General features: G+C 39.7%; 1 long non-coding RNA gene across 1 annotated transcript in view; it reads left to right on the top strand.

Moving 5' to 3' along the window:
* Positions 1-1,575: 1,575 nt before the first annotated feature.
* The window catches only part of LOC134728489 (uncharacterized), a 59,850-nt gene continuing 41,536 nt past the window's right edge, over positions 1,576-19,889 (top strand). Inside the window, exons 1-2 of the long non-coding RNA XR_010108933.1 lie at positions 1,576-1,678; positions 18,069-18,191. This is a non-coding gene — a long non-coding RNA (uncharacterized LOC134728489). The remainder of the gene's footprint in view (positions 1,679-18,068; positions 18,192-19,889) is intronic.

The following is a 19,889-nucleotide window of genomic DNA, read 5'->3' on the forward strand; positions in this document are numbered from 1 at the left end:
CATCCCTACGGGTCACTCTGACCCAGTGTATTGGGTAATGAACCTCCTTAACTTAAACATTCCTTTCTACCGACTTCAAATCTTTAGACAAAGCTTAATTTTTTCAACCAATTTCCAACTAAAGAATCCCCAAAACCCACCTATGACTTGTAAGTGCTCTTCTCCCCACCTCAGGATGTCCTGCCTTTTTGGGCTGAACCGATATTGTCTTCCATAAAGTGATTTATGTCTTTAGCTGTAATTCCTATCTCCTTGAAATGTATACAACCAAACTATAACCCGACTGCTTTGGACACACTTTCTCTGATTTTTTTTTTTTTTTTTTTTTGACATAGTCTCCCTCTGTTGCCCAGGCTGGAGTGCTATGGAAAGATCTCGGCTCGCTGCAGCCTCTACCTCCTGGGTTCAAGTGATTCTCATGCCTCAGCCTCCCGAGTAGCTGGGACTACAGGTGCCCACCACCATGCCCAACTAATTTTTGCATTTTTAGTATAGACAGTGTTTCGCCATGTTTGCCAGGCTGGTCTTGAACTCCTCACCTCAAGTGATCCACCTGCTTTGGCCTCCCAAAGTGCTGAGATTACAGGTGTGAGCCACTGTGCCTGGCCATGAGCACACTTTCTCAAGACCACTTAAGGTTGTGTTTCTCCAGGTCATGGCCCCTCATGTTGGTTCTGAAAAATCTCTTTAAACTGTTCTGCAGACTTTGGTTTTTCCATTAAAAATGGAAAGTCATGTCCTGCTTTTAGCCAGATAGGGGGAGGGCAGAGAGTTTTTTGTTTGCTTGTTTGTTTTTTGTTTTCTGTCTGCCGTTTCTTGATTGTCTTCAGCTCAAAATAATTCTTATGCCAAAGTGGCATATTTTGGGGTGTCATATTCTGGTTCCCTTCACCACGTTTTGTTTATCCATTCATCCATTGATGGACACTTGGGTTGGTAGGCTTTTTAAAAATACTCCCAAAATGTCTTATCAAGACATTAATTTGAAACAAGTGCAGTGCTCTCCCTAAAAGGAATTCTACTGAATAAAATTTCTCCATTGTTACCAACAGCAGACTGTGTTTTGGCTGCCAGGTTAAAAAAGCAAGTTAAACCAGCATTAAGTAAATAATCGACCATTATTTCAGAAGGGTGTCTTCATCTATCTGAGAGTTCCAGAATCCCCATCTGCAAATGCTGGCTAAATAGTGATCTTGACTTGTCATTGCAACTCATTTGCAACTTGGTAGCTTGGAACCAGGAGAATTAGTGGAAGGTCCAGCAAAGAAGGAATTGATCTTGAAGGACAGTTTTCTTGCTGATATGACTTCATGGATCAATGAAGTTCATCAAATGAAATCTTTGTATACATATGCTAGAGTTAATGGAGTCCATAAACTTTTCATAAACATACTGAATATGCTGTGTTATGGAACTTCAGTGTTCCCGTGAGTTCCTTTGCTTCCTTTTCCCTTTACCTCATTTTCTTTAGTCAGAAATACATGTGACTTCAGTCATATGTGAGGCTTCTGCTTGCCTTGTGTAAAGGAAATAAGTAAGGTCTATCCTACATAAGACAGCTCCTGTCCTAAATATTAATAAGAAGAGAAGGTGTAGTTCATTTGGAGTAGAAGGATGAAGAAGAAAGAGAGGGGATGTCTGAAGCCAGAGATCCATATGGAGCATATTATAGACTTAGGTAAGTGAACAGCCATATCTTAATATTTGAGTTGATGAATGGGGCCTAACCATTATCAGCCAGACTGTTGAAGGGAACTAGCAGAAGTTGGAAGCATAGATAGAAAGAGAAGTCAGGACAAATAATCAGCTTTTTGCTTCTATGTCTTGAACTGAGCTAACTTGGACATAAATTTGCTCCTGAGTCTGAAAGGCCATGTAGAAAAGTTCATAATAAGTCTGCTGAATGCTAATGACTAATATTCTGACTTCTGCTGCTTCCCTGGGTGAGTACGGGGTGGTGCAGTAAGGTGCAGCGTCATGTAGACTGTCACTGTGATAGGAAACAGAGCAACATTAATATCTACTGGTATTTAAGAGCTTCTCCAAAAGACTTAGAACTTTTTTCAGTTGAAGCTATGAATACTTTCACCTCATAACAGGTGTCCTTAGCTGAGGTCCTGGACCTTAAGTAGTGAAAGACTTGAGTAGACTTTTAGTTCAGATGGGACCTCTTCAAAAGAGATCTTAGGACCAGGGCTGAGCAAAGGTTGAGGCTGTGCAGAAACATCCCCAGGCAAATTGTCAAGTAAATGGGTTTCTTTTTTATTTTTATTTTTTTGAGACAAGGTTTCTGTCACCCAGGCTGGAGTGCAGTGGCATGATCATGGCTCAATGTAGCTTTGACCTCCGTGGGCTCAGGTGATCCTTCCGCCTCAGCCTTCCTGAATAGCTGGGTCCACAGGCACTCACCACCATGCCCGGCTAATTTTTGTATTTTTTGTAAAGATGGAGTTTTGCCTTATTGCCCAGGCTGGTCTTGAACTTCTGGGCTCAAGCAATCTGCCCATCTTAGTTTCCCAAAATGCTGGGATTACAGGTGTGAGCTCTGTGCCCAGCCCTAGGTTTCTTTTCTAATTCCTCTGACCTCCTCAGAGAAGGTTTGGAAACCTGGGTTATGGGGGTGGGGAGAATGAGCTACCCTCCTCAAATTCACAAATATTTCCTTAAACACAGATAATACAAATTTTTAATAATGCCATCAGAAATATAATTAGTATACTTGTCAAAGTGCTACAAGAATGTTGTACAAGTGTAATATGTCAAACATTTAAACCCAAACTCTTCTCCCCACATTGGGAACACAGATTCAGACTTTAGGTCAATGCTTAGCTTAACATTTAATGTCTTATCATGGGCCTCTTATTTAGTATGCTCTAAAAAGCACATCAAAAAGAGAACAAATGTTTATGAAGGCAGGTGGAGCTCTTTTCTTTTAATGGATCATAAAGCAATGAGCTTCCCTGGGTTTCATTGGCGTTAGCTAATGTGACAGGGTGTAGATTAATAATTTAAAATAGAAATATACTTGGAACTAGTTCACTGTTGGATCAGAGTCATCAATGAAATAAGGAAAGGTGATTTTCTCCTTCACCCTCCCAGGAAGGCAGGCGGGCTGGCTTTTGTGTTCTGGAGTTCTGGACTCTCTCACCTCTTGCCCCACTCCAGATCACTGGGTGGCTGAGGCTATAGCCCCTTGAAGACTGGAGGTTTATCTTCTAGAGAGGGCAAAATAGAGTCTCTGGAGTGAGAGATACCAGACATAGGTGAAGGAATGGTACCCTCTGTGGAAAGCATAGGTGTAGTGGCTGCTTGCATTTTAATGCCCATGATGCAGGTACTCCAGACCTCTCTCCCACTCAGCTCCCAGAATCTGACAGTTTCTCAGACCTTACCCTCCAGGCAAGAGGCTGGAAGACTCTTCTCTGGGAAATTTCCAACCAGCCCAAAGGGAAATACTTTTAAATACTGACATGGAGGTTAAGGGTGGGGATGAGGGGAGTCAAAAAATAGTCTACCCAAAGCACCTTGGACCTAGAGTAAAGGTCAAAATTAATAAGCCTCAGCTTTGAACTTCCAATCAGTCTTTACTCCCCCATCCTCAATCTGGAGCTTTAGTAAGGAAAATAGACAAAATTACTATACTCCATCAGCTTATATTCTAATGGCCGTGGGAATGGGTTGGGGGCAGAAAATAACGAAATAAAATATATAGTATATTAGAGAGTGATAAATGCTTTTGGACAAAAATTGGGTGGTGGTAGTTATGAAATGCCATTTTTGGAGGGCATTGCATTAGTGGATTAAGTTTGGGTCAGGGAGAGAGATAACATGATCTATTCAACCTGCCCTCTTCACCTGGAAGCTTCGCATCTGAACTACTTTCAAGTTCCTGAAATAAACCTGCCGGTTTTGGCCTTGAGGCCTCTGCTGTATTCGGTTCCCTTGATCTGGAAAACTAGACTCTTCTGCTCCACCTTGCGTGCCAACTTCTGCGGAATAATGAGATTTGGGGTTGTGCTTGAAATTAATTGGCTTAGCCTTACCTATTTATTTTTATTTGCATAAACTATACAAGGAAAAAGCTTCAAATACTTTCCTTATGTCAAGAAAACCCACAGGCCTTTATACTGGTTGAGTTCATTATAACAACACCAGTGAGGCCTTGCTGGTTAATTATCATGGGGTTGGTGAGCAAGTTTAACCTCGTGTGACAAACACAGTTTGCAACCTCAAGTGAACAAACACGATTCTCTACAACAACATTCAACAGTGTAGACTGCAGTTCTGCAGTACGAACATTTGCAGTCTCCAGATTATAAATCAACAGCCCTTCAAACTGGAAAAACATACCTCTGAATATTACAGGGACACTCTTTGCCCTTCTTAGTAAATAGAGGGAAATCTAAGTTTATGATTACAAGATACAGAATGATTATAGATTTAATGTAAATTTAATGGTAAGCATGTAAACATTCTCTAAACTTCTGTATTTTTTAAATCGGGGGTAATGACTAATCTAGTGAAGTTAAAAGTACTTTTGTCACAACTCAAAGTTTCTTATTAAGCACCACTAAAAGCCTATGGCCTCAACTAAAATTTAAAATGCAGATGTGTGCAAAAATTTGAAATTTAATTTAATTTTACCCTCTATATCTCAATTTAATCATTATTGCTCCAGGAAGTCTTCTCTGATCTTCCAAGAAGGGAACTGCAATCTGTTCTAACCCATGACCCACTTATGACTTTGGAATTGCCTATTTCTTTTCTTTCTTTTTTTTTTTTGTACACACCAGTGTACAAAAACCTCCACCTCCAGGATTCAAGCAATTCTCCTGCCTCAGTGTACACCTCAGGAGGCCAGACACTTCTAAGAGCAAGAAATAAGTTTGTCTTTTCCTCAGCTCAATCCCCAAGGCTCAGTACAGTGGCCAGCCCTTGGTGAGCACAAAATAAATATTTGTTGAGTAAATGACTAAATATACAAATGAACAAAAAGTTAAGCATCATAATAGGGAATGAAATAGTTAATAAAATTTTAAATCTCAGCAGTTGTTAGCTATTATTTATCAAAATGTTCACTTAAATTTAAAATAACATTTAAAATGCTAGATTAAAAACGTAAATATTGGACTCTGTTCAAATGTCACTTTCTCAATGATGCCTTCTTTGACCATCCTACATAAAATTGCACCTGAGTCATTGCCTTGCCATTACGCTTCTTCTTTTCCTGGTGCTTGCAGAACAACTTGACTCTGTATTTCATATATTTCTTCTGTCTTCCCAACTTTATGGAAGCTGTATGAGAGCCAGGATCCCAATTTATTACCATTGCATCCTCAGGGCCTAGAACAGTGCCTAACACATGGTAGCAGCACATTTAACTTTAAATTTACCTTATTAAAGGCTAATGTTAATGGAGAGTAATCGCTGGGGTGAGGATAGAATAATTTAAGACTTTTTAAAAATAAGAAGTGTACCAGCTATTATGTAAAGTCTAGTGCTTTAAAATGTTTAAAAAACAATTATTATTATTATTGCTTAGAGACAGGGTCCTGCTGTATCACCCAGGCTGGAGTGCAGTGGTGCAGTCACGTCTCACTGTAGCTCGACCTCCTGGGCTCAAGCAATTCATTCACCTCAGCCTCCTGAGTAGCTAGGACTACAGGTGTGTGCCGCCATGCTAGACTAATTTTTACTTATTATATATTTTTATTTTTATTTTTTTTGTAGAGACAGAGTCTCACTATGCTGCCCAGAGTGATCTTGAGCTTCTCAAGTGGTCCTTTCTCCTGCCTTGGCCTCCCAAAGTGGCAGGATTACAGGCATAAGCCACCATGCCTGAATTCCAGTGCTTTTTAAACCAGTTTGACCACAGTCTTACAATAGGAATGCATTTTACGTAGCAATGTGGCACATCCACTTGAAGTAATACTTACCTTTTCTTTTGCAAGGTAATACTTACCTTTTCTTTTGCAAGGTAATACTTACCTTGCAATGCTCTTTTCTTTTCCCTTCCATTCTAGTTCATTAAAAAAAAAAAAGACTGGGAGCAGTGGCTCACACCTGTAATCCCAATACTTTGGGAGGCTGAGGTGGGTGGATCACAGGAGGCCAGGAGTTCGAAGACCAGCCAGGCCAATATGGTGAAACCCCATCTCTACTAAAAATAACAAAAATAAGCTGGGTGCGGTGGTGTGTGGCTGTAATACCAGCTACTCAGCAGGTTGAGGCAGGAGAATCACTTGAACCCGAGAAGTGGAGGTTGCAGTGAGTTGAGAGCATGCCATTGCACACCAGCCTGGGCAACAAGAGTGAAACTCCGTCTCAAAAAAAAAAAAAAAAGGCCAGTCTGATCCACTAACTTCATGACTCACTAATGGTCATGATCATGATTCACACTTTCAAAAGCACTGATTTAAAGTGCTTTTACTTAATAAAATACCCAACTTATGAAAACAAAATAATGACTGCCTTCCCTATGACACCGTAAGTATGTCCTGAAAGTTTTGCAATAGTTCTATTGATGGCTGAAAATAGATCAAGAATTAGTTTCAGCTCATTCAGCTTCTTTTATTTTTTAAGGTCTTTTGGATCACAATGCAATCCAATTAAAAAACATTTTGTTCATTCATAAAGGAATTTTATCCTGTGTAAATAAAATTTCTTAATGGCCCAACATATTAGTTACAATTACTTTTATGGCATTTAGGAAAAAGAAGAAATTAAAAAGTCCTTGTATTTGAAGTATCAGCATAAATGAAAATGTCTTTGGCAAGAAATGATTATAATAAATTTGTAGGGCATTACATTTCTGTTTTTTTTTTGAGATGGAGTCTCGCTCTGTCACCCAGGCTGAAGTGCAGTGGCACAATCTCTGCTCACTGCAAGCTCCCCTTCCTGGGTTCACGCCATTCTCCTGCCTCAGCCTCCCGAGTAGCTGAGACTACAGGCGCCCGCCACCACGCTTGGCTAATTTTTTTTTGTATTTTTAGTAGAGACAGGGTTTCACCATGTTAGCCAGGATGGTCTCGATCTCCTGACCTCGTGATCTGCCCGTCTCAGCCTCCCAAAGTGCTGGGATTACAGGCGTGAGCCACCGCGCCCAGCCTACATTTCTTAGCTATCTTAAAACCTTTCATTATTTTATGATAAGGTAGCACTTTAGATGGGAGAAGGTTTTAGACCCTGAGTTTTGATATGAGATTATATTATACTACATTGTCTAGGAATGAAAAAAAATCATATCATAGTAGTCATCATCTATTGTATCACAGTAGTATGATAGTAGTTTGAGGTCTGTCTCATCAAAGCATGAATAAAAATGTTCTTCATTTGACCAGAATGTCCATGTCCCTTAGAGCCAGCATTCTTATTCTCTGGACAGCCCTGGACTCACAGGTCAGACCTGCCTCAAAACAAACGATTCTGTCCCTCTGCCAGGAAAGCTACTGCCCAATCTCTCTACCTCCCACCATCATCATTTGAATATCCACTCAAAGGTCACTTTCCAGCAGACAGACCTCTGTTGCTTCCTCCCCCCAAGCCCAAGCTGAATCAGCTCTCCTGTCATAGTAGTCATCATGGTAGTTAATGTTGATTATTACTGAAAAGGAAATGGTCCTTTTCAGGCCAAAGGCATGCACAACAACACACAAAGGAGGAAATACAAATGACCAAATAACATATGGAAAAGTGTTTAATCTCACTGTAAATAAAAATATATACAAATTAAAACAACAGCGAACCAAATTCTTAACTTATTAATGTATCAAATATTTTATAAAATTTTTTGTATGTATTCATTTTTGTAAATGAGACACCTAATATGAATGAGGAAACAAGGAAGTGGCTATTGATACATTGCAGGTAGGGATGAAAATTGCTACAAGCCTTTTAGAAAATAATTTTGCAATGTAACCTTAAAATGTTTATTATGGTAATTCTACTTTGTGAATCTATCCTAAAAGCATGACCTGAAATTTGGAAAATGTTTTTTTCATAAAGTTAGAAATCATAATATTGTTTAAAATAACAAAAAAATTGGAAACAAGGTTTACAAAATGATTTCCTAATCACATCTTAGAATATTATTCTGCCATTAAGATGAAGTTTATGAGTTTTTAATATTATGAGGCAATGTGTAATGTGCACTGTTACAGTGTTAACAGTATACATTGGTATCTTTACATTGTATACTGTTAACATTGTATTACAACATCCCATATTGCCAGATAATGTGCTAGAGAATGTTCTCACTCAGTACTTCTATTCAAAACCATCTCATCTAGTTCTTTCAACTTATAGATGTACAAAATTTTGGAATGAATGAATTCCGAAAACAGTGAAATTGTAACATTTCTTTTTCTTTTTTTTTGAGACAGAATCTCGCTCTGTCACCAGGCTGGAGTGCAGTGGCATGATCTTGGCTCACTGCAACCTTCACCTCCCGAGTTCAAGCTTTCTTTTCTTTCTCTCTGTTTTTTTTTTTTTTTTTTTTTACTGAATCTATATGCCTTGAAAATTATAACATTTCCTGATATAGAAGTCTAGAACAAGAGACATGAACTATGAAACTTATTCAGTTTCTACCCTTGGAAGTGTCATTAAGAGAGCATGAAATTGGCCTTATATTCACCAACAACTCTTTTCTAGGATATTTTTGACTTGAGGCAAATATTTTGTGGAATGGTTGACAGACTGTTATTCTGGTCACTCAATTATGAAAGCAGACAAAAGTGAAATTCAGGGCAGCATCTAGAGGGGAGAAAATCAATGACTCAGGTAACTTTACCAGCCACAGCTAAAGAGGGAGGTGCACACTGGAAATCTGCGAGCATCATCTTCCCTCACCCGTGTCTCTTCTTCCAAGACACATGTCCAGCTCCAGACTTAATGTGTTTGTTTGTGACTTCTCCCCTTAAAGGTTGCTTGGGTTTACTTGTACCGGTTTAAAAATGTCCTCATGAGTAACTGCCTTATTCAGCAGCCCCAGCATAAATAAATCTTGACTTCTACCGTTCTTGGCTAGAGACAACTCTAAGCCTGGATGGCCCACTCAACCCAGCAGGTTGGTAGCGTGACAGGAGGCACAGTGTTACAATAGCCACTAGAGCACCTCGACTCAAATACCCAAAGCAGCAGTTTAATGATGGTATTTTTTCCTTTAAAGGCAATGATAGCTAAGCAGCTGTTTTATTCTTAGAGAAGTTCTATGACAGGAACTGGAAGAAGTGTTTCCTATTTTGCAGCTAACAATATGATTATTTGGATTGAGGATTGCTTACTGCTGTAAATTTAATGTTAAAGAAATCAAGAATGTTTCATTTTATCATATCTTCTGTCAAAGAAAATGACAGAAAATATAATAAAACTGCAGTTCATGACCTTCAGTAAGCTATGAAATAATTTAGGAGGTCATGACTAGCAAACTTATTTATTATACTCTAAGTACTATAACTTTATAATATCTTTGCTAAAAAATCATGTAATGGATATTAATTATGTATTAAGGACCAAATCTGCATTTTTCCTGAAAATAATGAACAAAATCTATGTATTATGTAACAGTCTAAAATGTTTAAAATTCATATTTTAAGTAATAATGCATATTCATTACAGATAGTAAAAAGAAGATTACACTTGCCCATAAACCCAGCAGCTACAGACAAATGGGCTATTGTTAATATATTGGTAATTTTCTGTCCATGTACTCTTTCTCTGCATATATAAAAATATATGATATTTTTTCCTTTCAAAATAGGGTGATTCTAGTAAATTTTTCACCCATGCGTTGTCGACATCTTTCCATACCGATATAGTTCTACCACATTATTTTTAATAACGGCATATATTCTGCATTATGAGTATATTATAATATATTTAACGAAACTGCTCAGTTTTGGATATTTATAAACCAATGTTTTTTAGTCTGCAGTTCATGACCCTTAGTAGGCTATGAAATAATTTAGGAGGTCATGACTAGCAATCTTATTTATTATACCTTAAATACTATAGCTTTATGGTGTGTTTTATTAAACAATTAACCATATTCTTCTGATTTTTCTAAATGATATGGTTATTTTTATAAGTTTAGTCTTTCAGATAATGTTTAAAATTATTTTGAATAGATCCAAGAAATACGCTGTGGAAATTTTCACATTAAATTTATAAATTGACTTGGAAATTGATGCCTTTATAACAATGAATCTTTTCATCCAGAAATAAAGTATCTCACTTCATTTGATTGTTTCCTTTTTTGTCTCTGAGTAAAATTGTAAAGGATTCTTTACATAGGCCTTTGTATTTGTTGTTAAGTTTATTCATGGGTATTTAATATTTAGTTTTGCTATTGCAAAACGATATTCATTTTTTTTTCCAACCGAACAGAGCCATATGTAGGAAAGATACCAATGTTTATACACTTATTTTGCAACTGAGCATACTGAATTCTAAAAATACTTTCCTACCCAAGTCGTATAGGTGAAATGAGAATGAGAGCCATGAGATATAACTGGAAAGTCTTGCTCCTATCCTTCTTCCTTCTTCAATTACACATTATTTGAGTTTCTTTTATTTCATTAAATATAAATGGCTGTCCTGTGGAAACAAAAATAACAGCATGACCTAAGGTCATCTGTATGACCAAATCTCCTTGAAAAAGCAGAGTGAGTTTCCAAGTGAACATGATTAAACAACGCATAACAGGACCCACCTGCAGTTGCTTTAGCTTTCACCCTTCTGCCAGCAGCTGCACATCCTGAAACCACATTCTCCCTAAACAGGAAGAATATAAAGGACCCCTTGGCTAGGTAAACCCTGTTGCTGCATTCTGACACTGGTTGCTACCTGTGTAGATGTCATACTGAGTGCTGTTATTACCCTCGTTTTACAGATGAGAAAACTAGGCCCAGAGAGGTTAAACACTTCATCCACTCAGTCACTTATTCATTTATTCTTTTAATAAATTTAAATTAAGTATTGAGCACCCACCATGAACTGAGCCCTCTTCTATGGCTGTGAATGAAAGTTGCTGCCCTCATGAAAGTTACATTTTAATGGGGCAGACATGTATAAACAAAAAAGTACCCCCTCCTAGGTGGCACAGCTGAAATTGTAATTGAGCAATGGACCTCAGTCTGGTTGCAGAGCCCATGGGTTTGACCACGACTGCAAGGCCACATTGAGAGAGAAGAGAACACACCCTGGAGAAGGTGATCCGGCATCACCTGAAAAGCCTTCAAGATGGCATGACTGGGGTGAGATGACCACAGTCCAGGGTGTCATCCAGAACCACCTCATTCTACAAGTTCCACCCAGGGAGAGGATATCTCTCCCAGGGACAGCTGCCTTTACCACTCTTAGGAAACCATTTTAGGTGTTCAACCTTCCTGACCCCTGTAGCCCACATACTTACTCTGTGTTCTTTCTTTCACATTCTTGCTAGTGCAAATGTCAATTCAATAAGCTATTAATGATTAATAAGAACTAACTTCTTTTAGCAGAGCTAAATGAGGCTGATGCCAGGGTTTTCACATACATAGTACAACAGTGGGCAGAAATAGCTAAGTGGAGTTAGACAAAAACTTTTAATATCATTAAAAATTATCCATAGAAGTAGGGCAGTTGGTGACAGGGCTATCATCTGATGCTACGTGGATTGACCTTTACTTAATAAAATTCCATTTGCCAGCCCCTGCTATTCCTTCCTTAATGAAACCAAGGCTCTTCTTGTCTTACAAACATAGATATTTGTTAGATAAAGATCTTTTCTAAATATCCAGAATTAATCTTCATTTACTAGTTTCGAGATTCATCTCGATTTTAACTTTTAAGAAAGTATTTATATTGTTTAACCTCTTTGAAACATTTGGAATTAACTAGGCCTTTATCTTAGTCCAGTGTTTATTTAAGAACTCTAGAAACTTTATAAAGGATTTAAATCACTTTTGCTAAACACTGTTGGTAGTTTCAATACAGGAAAAAAATATTTTCTCTGCTATTAATTCAGCTTGGTGTCAGATGTTGTCAGTCCCTTGGAAATCAGCTTCAACTGTTCAGCTTTAATTAACTTTTTTTTTTAATTTGTGAAAGAGAGGAAAGAGGAGACCCCAAGGAAAAGACACCCAGACACCCTGAAGCCTTTCTAATAGCACCGCACAGAACTCTGGGTTTTCCCTCTGAGTACTCTGTAATTAAGCGGTACAGCCAAATTTGGTGAGCACACTTGCTATGGAAAACTTTACACGCCTTTTCTTTCTTTTTTTTTGGTAACATCATGTGAAATCCTTGCAAATACAAGGGCCTTTTATTTATTGACAAAGGGAACAGTGATTCTAGACAAGCAGCTCTCTTGTCCTTCTCAAAAATAAGAAAGAGAATCTGTTGCATTTTTCAGTGCAGAGCACCCAGAGTGAAAACTGCATATTGTATGTTATTTCTCCTTGATTTTGTGAATGCTTTCTATCAAAGAGTGAAAATTATTTATGTAAACTCGCTCATGCCTTCTGCAAATGATTTGAAAAACAGAAATATTTTTAAGTGATTCAGGGTCAAACATTGCATTACTGACCAAATTGTACAAAGTATTAACTTACCTGTTTTGGAGAATTTGAGATGAAATCAAGAAATGGGTGGAATGATATTTTTTTTCTTTCATACATTGCTGGATAGGCAATTATGTACTCATCTGGAAACATGAATGGAGTGCCCTCTGTGTGCTAGGCTGTGTGCTAGGCCCTGGGGATGCAAGCATAAATAAGATAGGGCCCTTGCTTGGCACAGCTCACTTTTGCAAAGGAGATAGGCAGGTAAACAAATAATTACAATGCTGGGAGCCCCAAACTCTAATCAAGAGCACCTGGCAGGCACAAGGGACTCCTTCCCCCAGAGACCCAGAGCCAGCAAAGAAAAAGAGGATGCAAATCACAGTCAAACAAGGCATTGATTTCAGATCTTTATAGACTCCAACCAATGCTGCAGAGACACTCAGACTGTTACTGTGCATTCCCTGTATGCATGGATGGCCAAAGTGCGGTAATTTTGGGATGGTCTCTGACACTGGCAGCTTCTATTTTTAAAGAGGCCTTCCTGGGGAAGTGCTGTCTTCCTGTCCTTGTATAAGTTAGTCTGAGACTCAGGATGGAGCAAGAGATCTCTGCTTTCAAAGACTGCAGTAGATTTACCATGAGTCTCCAATTAATAATAACTTACTGAATGTCATCTAAGTGCTTTCAGCTACATGTCATCTCCTCAAACAGTCCCTCACTGACAGAGATGGATTTATGGTGAAAACAATGAGGCTTACATTTCAGAGCCCCTCACTTGCAGGGGTCATTTGTAAGTTCTGGGAGGGACTCTAGTGATCTACTCACATGCATGTGTGTTTTTGTAAATGTTGCAAAAGTAAAATATTTTAACCACAATCAGTTAAAACTTAAGGCTACTCTCTCTTTTTATTCCAATTTTCTCTACCTCTTGCCTCTCTTCCATTGGCATTGGAGTGGCTATAGGCCTTTGGAGGACCTGGCAAAGGGGAAGTTGATTTAGGGGTTCATTGAATTGAGGGGAAGTATGTAAGTGGTTTGCAGTGACTTCCTTGTGTGGTATTCTTGTATAGTAATGATTTCCTGGAATACTCATCACTCACTGCCAACCACCTGTTATCGTCACACAAAGACATCTCAACATGAAAATGTCCTACAACACCCAGCACCAGAAGACAAGGATAGTATGGGAGGAAAGTGAGTTTGTTTTATTTTTATTTTCTTTTTCTTTAAAAAAAATTTTTTTTTTTCAAGACGGAGTTTTGCTCGTCACCCAGGCTGGAGTGCAATGGCGCGATCTTGGCTCACTGCAACCTCTGCCTCCAGGGTCCAAGTGATTCTCCTGCCTCAGCCTTCTGAGTAGCTGGGATTACAGGCACCCACCACCGCGCCCAGCTAATTTTTTTTCTATTTTTAGTAGCGATGGGGTTTCACCATGTCGGCCAGGCTGGTCTCAAACTCCTGAACTCAGATGATACACCCGCCTCGGCCTCCCAAAGTGCTGGGATTACAGGCGTGAGCCACCACCCCCGACCAATTTGCTTGAAGAGACAGGATCTCACTATGTTGTCCAGGATGGTCTCAAACTCCTGGGCTCAAAGGATCCTCCCACCTCAGCCTCCCTAATAACTGGGATTACAAGTGTGAGCCACTGTGCCTGGCAAAAGTGAGTTTGAAATGTGTGGAGTCAGAAGCTATCTGTGGGGCATCTTTTCAAAGCTTATAGCTCATATATGAAAGAAGCTTAATTGAGGGTTTCCCAATCTTGATAATCATCCTCAAAATTCACATAATTTTACCAAATAACAAGTTGTGAAGCTGAAAAACTTTTTAGAAGTATTAACAACAAATGGTTTACCACTTTAAGGGAAAGACCAAAATGTCTTTCTAGTCTCTTAATAAAAAGCAAATACCAAGCCATTATCATATAAGGAGGTAATCAAAATATATATGGCCAAATAATGTAGGAAAAGGTATTGTAGAGGTATGTCAGAAAGTTTTATTAACTTTAATTAAATATTAATTATTTTTTCTGGATTTTGTGATGCTTATTTCTTAGCTTTTATTTGTAATTCTTTGTCTTCTCATTTTGAATAAATTTTCATGTTTGTGCTAGCTTTGTATTCATGATTTCACAGTCTTTTACTTTAAAAAGGCACCTCCAAATTGTAAGTCTCAAAATCTATAAAATCTGAATCTGCCCATTTCATGGCCACGCAGTCTAAAGCAACGGTACAGTCCCTCTGCTGTCGCTGAATTTCCATTCTCTCCTAGCAGTTCCCACTGCCTGACTTTTCCCCTTATGAAGAGATGTAGCTGATGTTGTTGACACTCTGCGCATGACCCATAACCAGCCCGTGTGCCCCACTCCTGGGCACGCAGCAGCTAACACCTTACACCCATGGCCTTCTTCTAAGAAATGCTCTTGCCTAAGGAGCCTCTTTACCTGAGAGGCTACTACAACACCCTGGGGTGGCCAATGACTGACAGAGACGGGTACAAAAGCTCCCCACTCTTGCTTTCAAGGACAACTCTGAAGGTGTGATTTGCACTTCAGGGCCCCCAGGGATCAGGCCCAGGCTAGATTTTTCTACAGCACCCCTCTGCTTGGCTTCTTCCCCTTCCCCATCCTGATTGCTTCATCCTTTACAGGTTTTCCTGAGGAGAACATCTTCAATAAATCACATGCACCCAAATCCCCATCTCAGTCCCTGACAGTGTGTTTATCTTCTTACTGTCTGTCCCCACTTCTCAAGAGGATATAAACTAAGACAGCAGTGACTTGACCCAGCTCCCTCATTGCTGTATTCCTATTGCCTGGAGCTTGGCGTGAAGTAACTACACCATGTAATGAGATGAATAAACGTTGAATGAGGATATGAATTCCAGTCACTTTGCACATCTTTCCTCTAAATCTCGTGACAACCAAGAGGGAGATATTGCTTCTTTTCATATTACAAGGTAACACCCCTAGGCAGTACTCTGGCTGCTGCTGAGCCCTGTTGTCCTCTGTTGGCACCATCACCTGACCTCCAGGGAAGGGGTCCAGCATTTCCCTGCATGGTCCTGACAAAGATGTGGATGTGGACCCCTCCCTGATCCAATGCAGGACAGACTGTACTGATGATGAAAGGACACGTGGCACAGAGCATGATTCAGACGCACTGCCGAGTCAGGACCCAACCCGAGGCCCTTTCCTTGGCACGGTCCCAGGTTCTCTTACAGGTAATCGCCCAGGGACAAGGAAAGCCACCCTCCACCAACAGAAATGCTTCCGGCAATTGCATGACCCTGAGACTGCCAAGCATTGGCCAGATCTAGAGCAAAGAAAATATTCCTCCTACCACTACCAGATAAGCTCCTTCCAGAGTCTCTGTTCCCTACTCTCAAACTGACCTCTTCCCAATGACAAGGGCTCATTCCCTTCAGCAGACACCCCCATCATCATGGGATCATTGGATATTGGATATATGAGGTTATTAGGATAACCTCATAATATCTGGCAGTATATTTCCAGAGTTTATGCTATTCGCTCTCAAGTAACTCTCTCTACCCCAACAAGTAATCAGTGAGTAGCTACCCCAAGTTCTGGGCAGAGTTTTTCAGTTTCTTCTCAGAAAAGTCTTATAAAATTTTGTAGTGTGCTTTCATCTGTGACCATCTTCTTACAGAAGAGTAAACCAAAATGCATGCATTGAATATTTTATAGCTTGGGTGTGAGAATAAGATGAGCCCACATGAGACAATTACCAGTACAAAATTAAACTGTAAATAAGACAGGGAGTTAGAATCTACCTAGAAGGCTATAGTGCTTTTGTTGGAGCTTCCAAAAGGAGAGGGTGAGATCAGCTCTGGTTAGCTCGAGTTTGTGGGAAGTCACAGACATGATGCATTTCCTTTTGGCACTAGTTTGTTTGGCAGGGACATGTCACCTAAGGTGATAAGGATGAGCTAAAGGGGCTGGCTCTCCACCAACCACTGCAAGGGATGGAAGTGGAGGAGCTACTTGGCATCTCCCTGTTGTTCCATTATCTCTTCCTCAACATCTGATTCTCCTTCCGGTCATCCTCCTTCCTATCCTTCCCTCTTTCTCCTCCACTTTCCATTCATCTGACCTCTCTTTTCTTCCCTTTTCCTTTTGAATTTAAGGTTTGGTCAGTTTGAGACATACACTCTACTTGTGAGGCACAGCAATTTGTGGAGGAGAAAGGGCCCCTGAGTGAAACAGACTTGGGTACCAACTCAGATTTGTGCCTTACAGGCAAGTTATATAACCTCTCATAGCTCTGTGCCATCCATAGAAGTGAGGACACAAAGCTTTCTCAAGTTATTTGAAGGAGTAAACAAGATGATTTATGTAAAGTGCCTGGCACATAGATAGCTCTCAGTAGATGTTTATTTTTCCTTACTTCCTTCCTCCTTATTTAGTTTTTAGTGCTATGCGCATATTAAATAGTAGTCATTAAATAGATGCTTATTAAATGAGTATTTGGAGTTCAATTAGTAAACTGTCAAATACTTAGAATTATTAAGATTGGGAGGGATTTAATAATTATTATTATAATACCTTGTGCTAGGCACTGGGATTAGAGAAGTCCTTGTCGTATAATATCTGACATGACCCTCCCCGAATGCATAAGGTAGGCATTATTTTTATTACCCAAGATGCAGTCTTTATTACTCAGGGTCCACATTTCATTTTACAAATTAAGAAGCTGAGGCTTAGAGGGGCCAAGTAATTTACATGAGGTCACAGAATGGAATCTTGACACCAGAACCAAACCCTTCAACTGCTAGGTTAGACTGCAGAGTCATTGAATATTTTCGATCCCCTGCAGCCCATAAGGAAGGTAGACCCCAGCAACTGGAGCATCATTTGTTTCCTGACTGCAAAGTGAATCATCCTTCTTAAAGATAGTATAAGTAATGTGCAGTTACGCAAAATTGAAAGATTTGAGACAGAGCCATATTATTCTCACAGGAAAGGATTAAGGGGTGGGGGGATGTGGAAAATTAGGAGCATGGGAGGAAAATGGATTAAGTGACATGTTCTAGGGCAGCCCAGAGCTGGTGGATTAACAGAAAGGTCTAATGGGGAATCTTACTAGGTTGTTTGCAGTTTAAGATGAGTTAAATCAAGTTTAGCCCAAAGCTGCCTCCTTACATATATTAAGTTCAGCCTAAGGGTATCTCAGTACACGTGAACTATAACAAGTGGAAGTAGAAATAGACCATAGCCTACATTTGTGCCAATCATCAAGGTTTGGCCAATCAAATGTAGCCAATTGTTTGAACCATATTTAAATAAGGCAAACACCGAATTGTAACCAATCCAGCTGTTTCTGTACCTCACTTCTTTTTTCTGTATGTCACTTTCCTTTTCTGTCCATAAATCTTCTTCCCCCATGTGGCTCTGCTGGAGTCTCTGAGCCTATTCTGGCTCAGGAGGCTGCCCAATTCAGGAATCGTTCATTGCTCAGTTAAACTCTTTTAAATTTAATTCAGCTGAAGTTTTTCTTTTATCAGATGGTGTCAGAAGTGGGATCCAAAGTAGAGCTTCTAACATCCCCTAGGAGCACTGAGTGACCAAGTGAGGAACTCTCTGGACTGATTGTGTCCATTGATCTCTTGGAGCAGCTGGGGATTGTGGTAAGTTCTCTCTTAGATTCCAAAGCTCCACGGATTTGTGTTTTTAGCTCTCCGAGTTTCTTTGAGCAAGTTTCTGATCCAAACGGGATTTGGAAGTTGTGACGAGAAACTGGACTGGGTCCAGTAATTAGCTGGTTTGGATCCAGCTAGAGGCTTCTTACATCTGACCGGGTCAGAAGGAAACCAGTAGTAAATGGCAATATTGCAGGAGGTGTAAAATTTTGCTTTTGGAAATTCACAGGGATTTTTGTGTTCTACCCCTTTGGTTCATTTTTCTTGTGCACTTAGGTAGGAAAAAAAATCAATCACTGACTAAGTTGATCAAGGGAACCTGAAAGCAAAGCCAATATTTGAGGTAAAAATGAGATCCTTAGTTTCTGAAGAGTTGAGTTCCTTCTGGCTTATACACACACAAGTGTTAGGCCTTATAAGCAGCAAAGTCTTAAAGAAATGGCAAAATCTTACTAAATCTTACTAAAGATAACTTACAGTGGAACGTTCCAAATGAACAACACTGCACTGAAGTGTGTTAGAAAATGAGGGCTTCCAAATTAGTCTCATCTGTATTGATATGCAGAAGCTTGTAAAAAGATTTCAGTATTTTTATATGAAGACTTTATGAAAGGCAAATAAAAAGCTTAAGTGACTAATTGATTAAAAAAATTAAATCTGCTAACCTTTTGGCTTAGTTACTATACTAATCCAAAGGAAGTAACTGCAGCACCAATTGGCTGACTTTGGGTAAGTAGTGGAGTACATTTTACCTGTATTGGGTTAGAGAATTGGGTTAGAGGCCCTCCCCTCAGTAAAGTCCCTCTTGGTTAAAAATGGATTTGGCACAATGGGCTGTTAACTGCTATTCTCTTTGGATTAATCTGTCTTGTACTTTTTGCTGATGACAATGGGTGACAGGATTAGGCATGTACAGGATCATGGGACCTGGGGAACCTTCCCCAAAGGGGGAAACTTGAGGGCTGATGGGATTGCTGGAAAATATCCCTTCGCAATTGACACGTGGCCATCTGAACTTTTGATTCAGCGTTGCTACAATGGGTGGGTCTTACTCTGGCCTCCTTGAGTGGCTTGCCTTCTTTACCCTGCTGCAAGCAATGCTTTTTCTCCCTGTCCTTTCCTCTCTCTCTGTGCAAACTGGTTGTAGGAATGGTAAAAAATTACTATCTCTTGTAAAGTTTTAATTAATGAGAAAAGGATTCATGAGGCTGGTCTTAAGCTGTAGCGAATCTGGTGTACTTTGTGTTATGAATTTGTCTTTCTGCATCATTCAGTCATAAAAAGGGGTACCATAAGATGGAATGCAGGCCTAGGCCCCCGTAAGCTTCTGCACAAGCCAACCTAGCAAACTGGTCGTTATAAACTTTGCTGCAGGTCCCTGAAACAAACATCATCAACAACAACAACAACAACAACAAACTGGATGAGCGTTTCCCTCTTGTCTTGTTTCATGCCCTTGGGAGCCTGACCTTGTAACCACAGGGTGGTACTTTCTCTTGGCTTCCGCCATCCAGGAAACAGGAGTTTGGGGGTTCATGTGACAGTTCTAAAAATTATTGTGAACATTTAAAAGCCATTGCATCTCAAAATTGACTGCTCTAGGCTCCTTCTGGGAAGAAACAACAGAAACTGCTCAACGCTGTAGCTTCATGGCGAAGGCTTTGTCTCTTCTCAATGGCATCCAGG

This window comes from Pan paniscus, chromosome 10, assembly GCF_029289425.2.
Source record: "Pan paniscus chromosome 10, NHGRI_mPanPan1-v2.0_pri, whole genome shotgun sequence".
NCBI lineage: Eukaryota > Metazoa > Chordata > Mammalia > Primates > Hominidae > Pan > Pan paniscus.